Source organism: Dasypus novemcinctus, chromosome 14, assembly GCF_030445035.2.
Source record: "Dasypus novemcinctus isolate mDasNov1 chromosome 14, mDasNov1.1.hap2, whole genome shotgun sequence".
Lineage (NCBI taxonomy): Eukaryota > Metazoa > Chordata > Mammalia > Cingulata > Dasypodidae > Dasypus > Dasypus novemcinctus.
Window position 1 is genome coordinate 93,219,248 of NC_080686.1, and position 14,802 is coordinate 93,234,049.

A 14,802-nucleotide genomic window follows, 5' to 3' on the forward strand; every position below is an offset into this window, starting at 1 on the left:
CAACGCCTGGGCTCTACCCACCTGTTGTGTTGTTTTAGCCAGTGCTAACATACACCGGCCTTCCCCTATTGTGGGGAGGAAGCCAAGGACCAGGTGAGGGAAAGGCTGGGCAGCAGTTGGAGAGTGGGTAAGAGGTTCAGTGGTTAACTACTTGCTGTTGATATGGCACCAAGTGGATCACCTCTGGGATCGGGTTCCATCCAGGGTGACTGGCCTGCCAGGGGGCCTGAGACCTAGGGCTTCCCTGGGACACGGGACTGGCAGCGCCGAGGCCAGCGGAGTCCAGGCAACCCAGGAGGCCAGAGCCCCAGCAGTGAGGGAGCGGAACCCAAATGAGGGGAGCTCAGAACAAGAAAACGAGCTCTCTCATACGTGAGGGTCCCCTCGGGACGGCAGTAGGGCGTGTGGGTGAGAGCGGGAAACGGGCTGACTAAAATGTCTTCCCTTGAGCAGCTCTGAAAACTCTAATACACTAACTGAGCTGATTTCCTATTAACCTACTTTTAGAAGGTGACTGCCCTTAATTCCCTGAAGGAGATTAGCCAGACCTTCTCAGTTTTGGGCACCGGAGTGAGCCAGCATCTCAAAGCAAAACCAGACAGACTGGGGTCAGGAGCACCCGAGGACCGACCAGTGAATCTACAACTTTCACCAGAGCAGGAAGCTCGAGATCCTCGAGCAGTTAGCACAACACTATCTAAACTGTGGTTTATTAGCCGCTGAAACCAGGGACAAATGCGATGTGCTTGGGACGAGGCAAGACTGAGAAATTGCACATACCCGCCTCACAAGTCCCCTGGCATCACTTTTCTTCTTCCCTGCCTCTCTCCTTGGCCTAAAAAACCCTCACTTCCATTCTCACTTTGACTTGGTTTGGGGAAGAGTCCCCCAGTTCCTTGCTTGTGCCCTCACAGTAAGTCACCTCACTGAGAGACATGGTTCTCCGTGGTGGTGCTGGATCAGGCAGGCCCTTCCTTTGGAAATAGCCTGATGAAGGTAACACAGGTAGCTTGTCTCTAATTTGTCCCTCTGCCGTCCTCACTTTACGGCTTCCATCTCACAGTCTAAGATGGCTGCCCTTGCTCCACTTATCACATCCACATCCCAGGCAGCTGGAGGGAGAAAAGGGAAGACCCTCTGCTAGAACTCAATAACCATGTCTGTCTGTGTCTTGTCGCCAGAGCGTGGGTATGTGGGAACCTGAGGATCAGGAAAAGGAGAGAGACGGACCCAGTAAGCACTCCTGGTTTCCCAGCAGCAATGCATGACTCCAGCAGGGCATTTTCAAATGATATCCTCAGAACTCTGGAAAATACTTCTTCAGACAAAATAGAAATGAAACTTTCTTCATTGCAGAACTTCTCAGACCCTTTACCATGCCAAGGCATATTACGAATTTCAAAAGGAGAGAGGGGCAATAGTTCCTAAATCTTTTAGACATCAGAATTTTTTTTTCTTCTGGAAGCACCTCTTGTTCAGCATATTTTGCAAAATACTGCACTTCCTCTATCTGGATGAACCCCCAGCCTTTGACTCTGCTTCCCCCTTCAACGTCTGGAGCCCCCACCACGGTCTGTAAATCTCTGCCTGATCCCCTTGCAGTCCCGCCTCCTGCCCTCTCCAAGGCCCCTTCCTGCAGAGTCTAGAAGGTTGTGCCCAGGTGACTTCCTGCTCTGCTCACCTCCCTCGTAGGGCCGGGCTCAGAGCCACACCCCCAAGGAGAAGGCAGTGACCATCCTGCAGGGCAGTGTCTTGGCCTAAAGGCAGCTGTACCAGGTGATGCAGGAGGCTCCCGGGGTCAGCAGGGGCTGCAGAAGCAGGGGAGACCACACGCATACCGGCCTACCTCCTGCTGCCCACCTGTGGCCTGGGGGAACTGGGAGAACCAGGATCCAGCAGCACTCTGCAAACAGGAAGAACAACCCAGGGCTTCCGTGCTGGCCCGGGCAGCAGCAGCTGTGGTCAAGAGCCCAGGCCCTCGTGGCAGCACCTAACTGATTTGGCTTTCGGAGAGGGGCTCTAAGGCCAGTTTCAGCCCAGCCTGCAGCCCACACCCGGGGAGACCGGGACCCAGCTGCAGGAAGGGCCACCGTCTTCTCATTGGCGCCGAGCCTTATGGTCCCGTGATGGCCCTGCCACTGGCCAGCAGGGGGACAGTGGGTCTCCTCTGTCCATCTGCAGCCCAGAGCTCCTGCAGACGAGAGGGGAGTACGGGGAAGATCCCCGTGGGCACCCACTCTGGGGGCTCAGAGCTGGCCACCGAATCTGCAGGCTCAGGTTTTGGGTGGGGGAAGCCCCGATGGCAAGACTATGAGCTGAGAGGTCCGCTGACCGAGGTTCGGGCCCTGGCTTTGCCCCTTTCCATCTCCGGGGCCTTATCCACCCTAGGGTGCCGTGGCTTCAGCACCCAGCTGTCTATGCCCCTCGAGGTGCTGTGAGGCCTCCAGGAGAGCACCCGGGTCGAGGACCTGGCTCGCGCAGGCACACCATGGGAGTCCCTCACCGCTGACTCTCCACCTCCCTCTCGGGACTTTTCTCTTGTCCCCACCTGAGCTCGCTAGCAGCTGTCCTTAACCTCGCCAGGGAGAGCCCCACAGAGGCCCCGAGGGAGGGAGGGAGCCTTCCTGGGGTCAGGACGGGCCAGAAGCTCCCTGACCGTGCCCCTCTCGGAGAATTCCACTGTGTCCTCCAGACCCCATGCCTCTACCACGCCGTCAGCTCCTCACTGCAGGCCCGGGAAGATCTAAGAGGCTGGGAGCCAGGAAGAGCCCGCGCGGGGCCACGCCCCTCGGTCCCCAACTCCAGCTCGGGGACCCCTGGGCAGCAGGTGCCTCCCCCGAGCCTGGGGCTCCCGATCCCCCCAGGGGGTGGGCCCTTGTTAAGCTGGTCTCTGCCGGTTCTGAGAGTCAGAGGGGCTGTGTGGGGAGTGTCCGGTGCGTGGAAGCTTCTCGAGAGGCCGCGGGGAGGCTGGGGTGGGGACGTGTCCCCCGCTGGAGGGGGCCTGGCCCCTCTCCCCGCGATTCCGCCTGTGAGGACTGTGCCCCGACCCTCCAGTGCCCATGCCCCTGCCCCGCTGGCCGCCTCATCCCTGCAGGGAAGCCCCGCGCCCCCCGCAGGGCCCGCGCGCAGGAGGCGCCGCTCGCTGGGGGCCGGGACCAGCCGGGGGTCCAGGACGAGGCCGCAGAGCAGACCCTCGGGCAGGGAAACTGGAACCTGGGCTCCTCTCCTCCGGGCTGACGCCTTGGTCACCAGCAGGTTTGAGGGACAAGGGAGTGAGGGGTGGCGGTGGGAAGCGGCAAGGGGGGGACCTGCTCGCTGAGTAAATGAGTGAGTGAGCTCGGCACAGAGCGGAGTGCTGCGCTCACTCGCTCGCGGGGGGCGCGTCCTCGGCCGGGGGTCGGCAGGCGAGGACGACAAGCTCCGGGGCCCGCGGGCGCTGCTCGGGGCGCCCGGGCTCCACTTGGACTCTGGACTCCATGTTCCCCCACAACTGCTGGCCATTCACAGCGTCCCCCTCGCACCAATGGGAGAATGCTGATGAGCACAGGTGGGGCCATTCAATTCAATTGCCATTCTTGAACACTTCCTAGGAACAGGCCTGTGGGAAATGGTCTCACTACTTTATCTCACTTAATCTGCTGATGATTCCAGGATAGTCCTATATGTCATGTGTTTAGGTGAGAAAAGTGAGCCTCAACCAGCACCCAGCCAGTAAGGGCCGGGGCCCAAACACACACGTGGGTGTCTCTGGTTCCAGAGTCCACAAGTTTAATCAAGGCAGGTTAACTGAAGTGGGACCCTGGATGGAGCACCACCTGGCCACTGTCCCCCTGTTGGATTGTTCCAGCCAGTGCTAACATACACCAGCCTTCCCCCCTGGCCAGTTGTGAGGAGGAAGCCAGGAACCAGGTGAGGGAAAGGCTGGGCAGCAGTTGGAGAGTGGGTAAGAGGTTCAGTGATTAACTACTTGCTGTTGATATGGCACCAAATGGATCACCCCTGGGATCAGGTTCCATCCAGGGTGACTGGCCTGCCAGGGGGCCTGAGACCTAGGGCTTCCCTGGGACACGGGGCTGGCAGCGCCGAGGCCAGCGGAGTCCAGGCAACCCAGGAGGCCAGTGCCCCAGCAGTGAGGGAGCGGAACCCAAGGGGAGGGGAGCTCAGAACAAGAAAACTAGTTCTCATACGTGAGGGTCCACATGGGACGGCAGTGGGGCGTGTGGGTGAGAGAGGGAAACAGGCTGACTAAAATGTCTTCCCTCGAGCAGTTCTGAAAACTCTAATACACTAACTGAGCTGATTTTCTATTAACCTACTTTTAGAAGTTGACTGTTTGCCCTTCGTTCCCTGAAGGAGGTGAGCCGGACCTTCTCAGTTTTGGGCACCTGAGTGAGCCAGCGTCTCCAAGCAAAACCAGACAGCCTGGGGTCAGGAGCACCCAAGGACCAACCAGTGAATCTGCAACTTTCCCCAGAGCAAGAAGCTCAAGATCCTCGAGTAGTGAGCACAACACTATCTAAACTGTGGTTTATTAGCCGCTGAAACCAGGGACAAATACGATGTGCTTGAGACAAGACAAGACTGAGAAATTGCACAAGTCCCCTAGCACCACTTCTTTTCTTCCTGCCCCTCTCCTTGGCCTAAAAAACCCTAGCTCCCCTTCTCACTTTGACTTGGTTTGGGGACCCTGCCCCTCAGCCCTGCTGAGCCCCAGCTGCCTCTAGCATTTTCTCCCAAGCCCTTCAAAGGTGCTGTTTTTGCGCCTTCGTGCGTCTCTTTTGTGTGGGACATGGTTCCGAGCTATGGTGTCTGAGCAGTTCAGACCCGTTGCTGCCCCAGTTCCCTCTGCCTGGACTTCCCTGCCCAGAGAGCCACAAGCCAGTGGTGTTTCTTGTTTATTAACTCTTCCTTCCTGCCAGAAATGTAAGCCCAAGGAAACCAGAGCTATGGTCTGTGTAGCACACGTGCCTGCTCCACGGACTGCTTCCAGGCACGTATGCGCAAACAAACTAAAAGAGGGCTGGGGTGCACGAGAGGCATGTGGGACACAGGTCCACCTCCACTGCTCCCCTCCCCTTGGGTGCAAAGGAGATTGTGGCGCAGAGATGCCCAGGGGCTAGCTCCTGGGCATTCGTGCATTCGGGGCTGGGTCTGCCCCAGGGGCCTGGAAGGAAGCTCTCGTGGCCCATGAGGGGGAGACACGGGGTGCCCATCTCTCCAACAGTGCCTCCTGGCCCAGCAGCTGCAGCTGGTGAGAGCCTCGGGGCGGGGTGCATGGGGAGGAGTACGTCCTGGAAACAGAAGGAAGGGGATGATTGGAGGGGGTCCCCGGTCTCCCTGAGAGCCTTCATCGGCCTCTTTGCCCACAACCATCACCCGCAGAAGGAGCAGGTCCATGCCACCTCTCCCCAGGGGGCCCGGCCAGGCCTGCACTTTATCCCTCCCTCGTGCCAGGTCCTCTGCTAAGGCTGAGGATTCAAAGGTGGAAAAGGCAGTCCCACGCCTCCCAGCCCAGCTCGGGAGATAAGCCAGTAAACAGGCGATCACAGAACAGCCCTGGCTTTAGCTCCACGCAGGGGGCTGTGGGAGCACCAAAGAGTGGAGGCTCTGGCGTTTCTCAGAGGAGGTGACAGTTCTGAAGTGGGTGTCTGGGCAGGACACCGTGGCCAGAGGCTGGCAGAGGTTGGAAACCCTGTTGACTCCATCAGCTGCAGTGAAGGGCAGAGCGGCAGGAGGGGGAGGGGGCGTCACCTGGGACCAGGGTTCTGCAGGAAGCAAGAGCTCAGGGCTGAGTCTTGTGGTGGGGGGCAGATCCTTGGCTCTGGCACCTGCCCCTCTCCCTGGCCTGGGAGGCTGCTATTCAGTCTGGATGGTTCCTGGCAGGTGGCGAGCATCTTAGCCCAACTCCACCTGCTGGAGGAACGACCTTCTCCCTCCAGCCGAAGTCCTTGCTTCCCAGCAGAGGAGCCAGGAGGTGGACCTGGTGCTGAGCCTGGGGGAGAGCTGTGGGCTGGAGTTCCTGCGGACCGAGTGAGCTGGATGTGGGGTGTCAGTTCAGTGCTCTCTGCGGCTCATTGCAGCTTGTTGCTGGCTGACACCAGCCCAGGGGCCTCTGCGCCGGGACAGGAGGACAGAGCCACTCCTACCCAGGGTCCAGTGCCCTGGCTCCAGGTTGCTGCTGCCCAGGGCCCCCCTTCAAGACCAGGGTGCAGCTGATGCTCCAGGCCCACCAGGACCGATTCCCCAGGCCATAGACCCGCCCACCCCACCCAGCGCCCGGAGGAGGGTCTCTAGGCCCTGGGCTGCCTTGGATCAGGATTCTTCCCGGAGGCTGCTTCCAGAACAGCTGGGCTCCGTGCCATGGCACCACTCACCAGCTGCATCACTTTGGGCAAGTCTCTTCCCTCTCTCCCTCCGTTTCCTGTGAAATTGCCCCTAAGTGGGGGTGATGACCATCCCTAGTCCAGACGAGGTACAGAAGAGTTTACGTTCTTGTATGTAAAGTGCTTAGAGCAGTGCCAGGCCGTCAGCTGCTGTGGGATGTTGTTAACGTTAATAATAATAAAGTACCCTGTCTGAAAATGCTGCAGGAGCTTTCTCCAGGTTGACAAAGGCCTCGGGCCATCGCAGCATGTCAGCCCCCTGCAGCTAGCTCCCTTTGGCCTCAGTGTTCCCGGCTGTGCCATGAGAGCTGGATGACCCTGCTCGAGCCTCACTGAGCTGCACCACTCAATGGTTCTACGGGCATAAGGCCTGGGGGTGCCGAGCAGAGGACGGGGTGGCATGAGAGTCCTCAGCCCAGGACCAGGAGCCAGACCCTCATCAGGTGGACAGGGCTCTTCTCATAATCTTGTTTTTGATCTTGAACTTGGCTGGCCACTCCCATCATCTCCCAAGGAGAGCAGCTGGATTTGTTCCATGACAGGAAGATTTTCTGGTAAAATGCACTTTGCCCAACATGGCTGAGCACATGAGTAGGGAGTTAAGGAAGCGCCATACTCCAGAGGCAGGGGACGTCCTTGGCTCTGAGACACTGGCCTCGTCTCTGCAGGAGCCAGTGGCAGCTCCAGAATCCCAAGTCCCCAGAGAGCCGGAGGTCTCGCGCTGGCCAGCGGGTCAGAGCCAGCTCGCCTGGTCCCACCGAGCCCCTTTCCCACCACCGAGCACCCCACCCAGGCACATGCCTCATCTACACAGCGAGCATCAGGCAGGCCACTCTGGGTTTACCCAGGTGGAGTTGGCTCCTGTGATACACTCTTTCCTAATGATAAAAATTATCTGATAATCAAGACAAGGGTAGTTATTAAAAAATAAGCACCAGAATCTTGTGGACAAGATTTAATTACCATAATTCCACTATCCAGAGATAACCAGCCTTGGCATTTCAGTGTTTATCCTTTCCGTTTTTTCTATTATGTGTACATAGAAATGGGCTTGCCGGATAATTTGGTAACATTATACCTATATAAATGCATATCACGTTTTGTAAACCTGCTTTTAAAAATCTCTTCTATTAAATATTCTCTATAACATGAGAAGTGAGGTTTTAGGGGAGGGGTCTTTACAGAGCCTGGAAAGCCCAATCTGGAAATAGAGGGCCATGTCGCATTCTCTCCAAATCTAAGCCTCTTTGAAGGTTCTTTTCCCTGGAAATTGCCGGTACTGGCTCCCCCTCGTGGCCAAGCAAGCACATAGCTATTTTTGTCGGCTCCTTTGCCAAAGCTGTCCAAGCCATTATATCCTTCAGGTCTCTCTTCTTGCACATTGCTCTTATGGGCTCAGAGACTCCCAAGCTTAAATCTCAGAATTTCATTCAAAAAGTATAAACAGCCACAAGTTATTTAAGAGGAATTTATTGTTTATTCACTTGTCTGAAAGGCACTGAATAGAGTATGGACTCTCTTCAGGGTTTATATTAAAATCCTCTCATGGGAAGCGGACTTGGCCCAGTGGTTAGGGCGTCCATCTACCACATGGGAGGTCCGCAGTTCAGACCCCGGGCTTCCTTGACCCGTGTGGAGCTGGCCCATGCGCAGTGCTGATGCGTGTAAGGAGTGCTGTGCCACACTGGAGTGTCCCCTGCATAGGGGAGCCCCACATGCAAGGAGTGCGCCCCGTAAGGAGAGCTGACACAACAAGATGATGCAACAAAAAGAAACACAGATTCCTGGTGCCACTGATAAGGATGGAAGTGGTCACAGAAGAACACGCAGCGAATGGACAGAGAGAGCAGACAGCTGGGGTGGGGGGGGGGAAGGGGAGAGAAATAAAATTTTAAAAAAATAATAAAAATAAAATCCTCTTTACTTCCTTACTCTCCACTTTCACTTCCTGCATCTGCCCCAGTACCTTTAAAGCCATATGGCAGGAAGCAGATGTGGCTCAGGTGATAGGGCCTCTGCCTACCATATGGGAGGACCTGGGTTTGATCCCTGGGGCCTCCTGGTGAAAGAGAAGAAGAGAGAGCGTGCCTGCGCAGCGAGCTAGTGCCCGCATGGCGAGTTGAGTCCACGCGGTGAGCCAAATGCCCACACAAGTGCCCGCGTGGCAAACTTAGTGTCTGTAATGTGAACCAAGTGCCTACGTGGTGAGCCAGTGCCCAGGCAAGTGAGTCATGCAGCAAGATGATGATGCATCAAAAGAGAGAGGAAGGGGAGAGTCAAGGTGAAGTGCAGAGAGACCAGGAACTGAGGTGGTACAATCGACAGGGAACCTCTCTCCACATCAGAGGTCCCCAGGATCGAATCCTGGTGAATCCTAGAAGAGAAAGATGAGAAGAGAAAAAGAGAAATAGATACAGAAGATCACACAACAAATGGACACAGACAGCAACAACAGCAGTGTGGGAGGGGAGGAGGAGGGGAAGGAGGGAAAAAAAGCCATATGGCCTCAGTACTCTAACTACTGCTTAATCCCTAAAGATTGAGGATGCACTTCATTGTATAGATTGCCCAGCTTCTCTCCTCTTTGCAGGGGAAGGAATGGACATTTGGTTGCAATTAAATGATTCTCTCTTGTGGTCAAGTAATATAATAAATTATGTATGTACCCATACATTTTTGAAAAGTAATTTTCACCTGATTTTAGAGTTGATCATAATTTGAACCAATGATATATGAATTAGACTATTTCTAAAAAGTAAGGGTTCTACTATCATTAACCAAGATGGAAAAAGATAATGTTAGCAGAGAGAAAGCTCTCTGAAACCTATAGATATGGCTCTATCAGTAGCTGTGTGGTCTTAGGCAAGTTTCTTAACCTCTCTGAACTTCTGCTTCCTCATCTGCAAAAGATGTCATCATAATATCTCCATGTGTTTTCCGCTTGAAGACAGCTGACGTACAGAGACCCCTCAGTAGAGATGGGTGTCCTCCCTTCTAAAAGGCCCACTGGAGTGTCACCTCAAGAGTGCTCACAGGCTGCCCTTGTCAACAATGGCCTTTCAGCAGCTAAGTCAGGTCTCCGGGAGTTGTGACCTTGGGGTCAGCAGGGGCAGTGGCATGGGGACCTGTTTTGTGTCTGCTGGCGTTTTGGATGAAGATGCCGCCTCCTAGCGCACAGGCGCGTCATCTTCCTTGGCCACCCCGAGCAGGTGTCCCCTTCTCAGGGTCCCCCACAGCAGACAGGGCACAACTGGGAGGCCAGTGGTGCTTTCACAGCTCCTCCAGGTTTGAGGAGGGACCATAGCGATTGGCCCTTACAGAGAAGGAAGGCAAGGCCCCGGGAATCCGAAGGCAGTTGAGGGCGGAACAGGGATGTGAACTGGACCCGTGGGCCCTCCCCTCCACTGGCCTGCCTGCTGTCTGCCCTCCAACCCCTCCCTCCTCCCAGCCTCACTGCCAAATGCTTTCTGGAGAAATACCCCTCAGCAGGCCAAGCAATGCTTGGCTCAAAGGGCACAAGGCCAGAGGTGGCAGAGGACATCGGTGCCTAGTGGGCCTGGAAATACTCGTCCCACTCCTGCAAAATTGGCTCCACCCACTGCCCTCCCACCGCAGCTGATGGTGCCTCCATTCATTCTTCCAGGCACTCACACCAAGCACTAGGCTCATTCTTGCCTCTTTGCTCACACTCCTACATCCAATCTGTCTGGGAATTCTGTTGGCTCTACCTTCACAACGTATCTGGAATCTGGCCTCTTCTCATCCACCCCAGCGGCAATGATCTGCCATCATTTCTTGCCACACTTCTTGCAATTTCCTAACTGGTCTCCCCGCTTCGGTATGCCTCTGCTCAGTCTAATCTTGGCACAGCAGTCAGAGTGAGTCTTTTCTGATCGATTGGATTGGGTCGGTACTTGGTGCCCTCCTATGGCTCCAAGGAAAGCCAAGTTAGGCAGTGCCGCCAAGGCTTTCCAAGATCTGACGCCCACTGCGTCTCTGACGGCACCTCTCTCCCCACAGTCCAGCCACAGTGGCCTCCTTGCTGCTGCTCGACCACGCCAGCCCTCCTCAGCCGTCTGCCCCTACGCTTGCTGCCAGCTCAGGCTGGGACAGCTTTCCCCCAGTTATCTCACTGCTGTCTGCCTCACCTCCTTCAAGTCCCAGCCCACTTGTTACCTTCTTCATGAGACCTACTTCTCCTCAACCTATTAAATTGTGAACTGTGCCCCCAGTGAACACTCCCAATCCACCTGCATTTGTCCATAGCACTTAGCATCTTCCGCTATATCTCGATTACTTTATTGTGATAGGCCCTGGGAATACAGCGGTGCAGGGACAGACCTGGTTCCTGCTCTAATGGAGCTCACCATCTGTGGGACTGACCTAAACTTATGCCATCGATCCACTAAGTCCTGCTGCAGGAGTGTCAGGGAGGAGACCGCGGGATGCTGGCCAAGGGGAGGCATCCTCACAGCTGGATTTGACAAGCAAGTTGATCAAGCACGACCTTCCCAGGTGCCCTTGACAACTCGCCTGCCGCTCTGAGAGCGCTGCTGGAGGACGGCGGGGGAAGCATCAAGGACAGGGCAGGGACCGCAGGAGCCAGGCCTTCCCTGTTGTTGCGTCGGGCCGATGGCAGAGGGTAGTTGGTGGATAGACGCTCCACTTTGTGTCCCGGGGAGGACCATTCCTGTGGGCATTCTACACAGCTCCCCAGAGCACCGGGCAGTGCGCTCCAGCTGCCCACCCTGACGTCCACCCCGGGAGCACGGCTGGCAGCGCCATCCCACCTGTCCTTCACTACCTCCCAGGCCTGCCCGTGGCCCCTGGGCTTCCTTCCCAAAACCGTTTCCCCTTGGTGTCAAGGACAGTGAGGTCAGCATGGCTGGAGTTGAATTGAGGGGAAGTGAGGAGATAGGTTAGAGCTGCACATGTATGCAAAATGATGTGTGCACAAGATTTGTCACTACTTATGTTTTATAACGACAAAAGACTGGAAAAAACCTGAAAGTCCAAGGACAGGTGACTAAACAGATAAATAGGGAGTATCCAAATATAGGAATCTGTGAACATTTACAAAGAATGATAATGCTCTTTGTACAATGATATGGGACAGTCCCCAATTCATACTGTGTGACTAAAACAAAATATGGAATGGTGTTACATAAGCTACGTTTTGGTAAACGCGATAAGCATAAACATACTGCTTACTTATTCTCAGGATGTACACTACAAAGTGTTAATTGTTGGCTGCCAATGAGAAGAGAACAGGGGACTGTGAGCTGGGTGGGAGTGACCATTGTATATACCATGTTATATAGTTTCAATTTTGAACTGCACGAATGTCCATTACCTATTCAAAATTATAAAATTGAAATTGAAAATTTACATAAAAAATTACAACTGTGATAACTGCTGTGAAGCAAAAGTGTAGGGTATTTTTGGTATTTTTTATCAGGGGGCCCCTAACCCAGTCAGGAACACAGAGCAGAGCTGCTCAGGAAGGAGGTAAAGGAACAGCAGATCCGAAGGCCTCCAGATCCCCCATGGTTGCAGAGCAATGAGGTGGAAGGATTGCTTTGTATACTTTAAAATATCAAATATAACGTAATCATTAAGAACTGAAATTGCAAGTTATTGTACTAGTTACAAAATGGATTCATCTGCATGCTTTACCAATAAAATGAGTGATTCTCAATACAGAATTCCAGGTATGGAAATCCAACAATTCAGCGTCCCCATTAGGTGCTATAACTGAGGAGGGCTAACTCCACGGTAAGCCCTGCAGCCTGTGCTCCCAAATGTCACTGAATCCTCACAGCCACGATTTTATTACATCTGTTTTACAGAAAGGAAACTGAGGGTTCAATGAGGTTGAGTAGCTTCCAAGATCACAGAGCCAGCAACTGGGGGAGATAAAATTTGAACCCGTCTACCTGATCCAATAAAGCCATACTATTTCTCCTATACCAAATAATACAGCATTCAGGAATTTTTAAGAAAAAATACTTCAAAGATCTTGATCTTTTGTTTTTCCTCATGTGGCTTCTTCTGCCTGAATGCCCTCTCTTTACAGACCCAGTAAACTGCTGCTCCTCATCTTTGAAGGCTGTGACATCCATCTTTGTAGTCCCACAGCTGATGTGTGGCTTGGGACAAGGTACTTACTAAACATTTCTTGAAATAAAGTTCTGCTAGTACATGCACTCACTGAAGCAAAAGATCCCCACATTGCAGCTCAATGATCAAAATAATTGTTAAGAGTTCTAGATGCAGATATGCAGTTAATCACCTGCCCATTTAGAAAACTGGCACCACAATCCAGTAGGTTTTTACTAATCTAAGGGGTAGATTAAAATTGTGCACCTTTGCCTAGTCCTGCTTTGACTAAGGAAAGTAATGACAAATAGTGCTATTGATTACTCTAGAAAAAGTGGAAGATGTTTCATGTTAATAGATATACTAAGACTTGGCTATGTTGCTGTTTTCAGGTCAAATATCATGTTGTCATAAGACTAACCTTGCATACTTCTGAAGTGCAGTCAAATATGATCCTCACAGCCACAGAAACAGGTTGTAGCAGTTTGATATTATTTATGAATTCCAAAGATATTTGACTATATTTATAAACTAATCTGTTCCTCTGGGCGTGATACCCCTTTGATTGTATTAAATTCAGGTCTCACTTTTACTTTATTAAATCAAGATTAGGACTTTGATTCAACCACATTATTAGAGTGTGACTCAGGTTTGAGTCCCAGCTTCTGTGGTGGGCTGTTACAAACAGACTCTTACATGGAAATAGATACACAGAGAAGAACACAGAGGAAGAAGACAGCTCATTAGACAGAGGCCCTGGGAAGAAATGAGACTGAGAGTCTACAGCTGACCTTGTGAAGAGACCAGAGCGGCTGAGCCCAGGAAGAAATGAGTCCTGTGGAGAGTCAAGCCTTATGACAGTTTACAGCTGAGATCAGAAGAAGCTGGGACCACGAAGCCTTAAGAGGAAGAAGGCTGAACTCTTGCAGACATCATCCACCATCTTGCTTCAACACATGGCCAATGACTTTGGGTGAGAAAGTACCTCTCACAGTAACTTGAGTTGGACTCTTTAGGGCCTTGTGACTGTAAGCTGCCACCCCAAATAAATACCCTTTATAAAAGCCATCAGAGTTCTGGTACTTTGCATCAGCACCCCTTTGGCTGTTTCTGGTAGTACCTGTTTTACAAATGAGGACGCATGAGACTTGCTCAAAGTCACAAAGCTAAAGCAGGCAGGCCATAAAATAATCCAGTCCACTGATGGTAAAGCCTATGTTTTAGTTGCTGCACACACTACTACCTTTTGCTGACGGTATACAGAAGACATGCTCTGTATGACATGGAATCAAACCATGTCAGAGCTGGCAGCAATGTTATGAGAGGTTTCAATTCCCTTTTAACGATGAGGAAAATGAAGCCCAAACGAAGAGATGTGCTGTGGATTCGACTCTCAATCCACAGATCTATGAAGTCTTCTATGATCACATCCTTAATTCAAAAGATTTTGAAATATGCTCTGTGCGAGATTATAAGAATTTCTGGAATGGCAGGTCTGCAATCTCAAATGGAACCAGAATGGCATTCCAACTCAAAAGACCTAGATTTGAAGACAATTATAATATCCTTGTGACAATTCTGAAACAATCTTAAAATAGTCCAGAACGCTTTTGAATACGAATCTTCAAAGTGAGGAAACAGAACTCAATCTCATCTATATCGAGGGCTATAGAAGTGGGGCAGCAGTGAACAGATACTCATGGGTCTAGGTGGTGGAAGAAATGATGACTATATTGTGAAGGAAGAGGCATGGACATAGGACGAGGAGTGACACACTCAACTGCGCTGTATGTGAGAGATGGGATAATGGGATACTGGCTTAGGGTGGTAACATTTCCCTACACCAAAGCAGGGCTACCTGGAGATTGGAAAGATCCAGTATTTCACAAATGGCATCTGTATGGTTATGTGCATGAGCGATCACACCTCTTACTAGTACGCAGGTCAGAGCCTGCTAATTACGGTCCTCTTTCCTGATAAGCCCCTGGCCCGAATCCATCATAATGACAGACATTAGTAAGAGAGATTAGGCTTGGAAGTTGAGAAGCAGCCTACCTGCCCTTTTCGGGTTATCTGAATGGCAGCCTTCCTGGCAGCAACAGATGGCTCCTTTTACAGAGAAGGGGAAACACACAGACACACACAAGCACCAGTTCCATCACACTAGGTTCTCAAATAAACCTGCTCTTGTGACTAGGGAAATGTTAGCAAACTTTTTCATAAAGGGCCAGATAGTAAAGCTTTTAGCCTCTGGAGAACATATGGTCTCTGTTACAACTACTCAACTCTGCTGTTGTAGTACAGAAGAAGCTGGATGAGT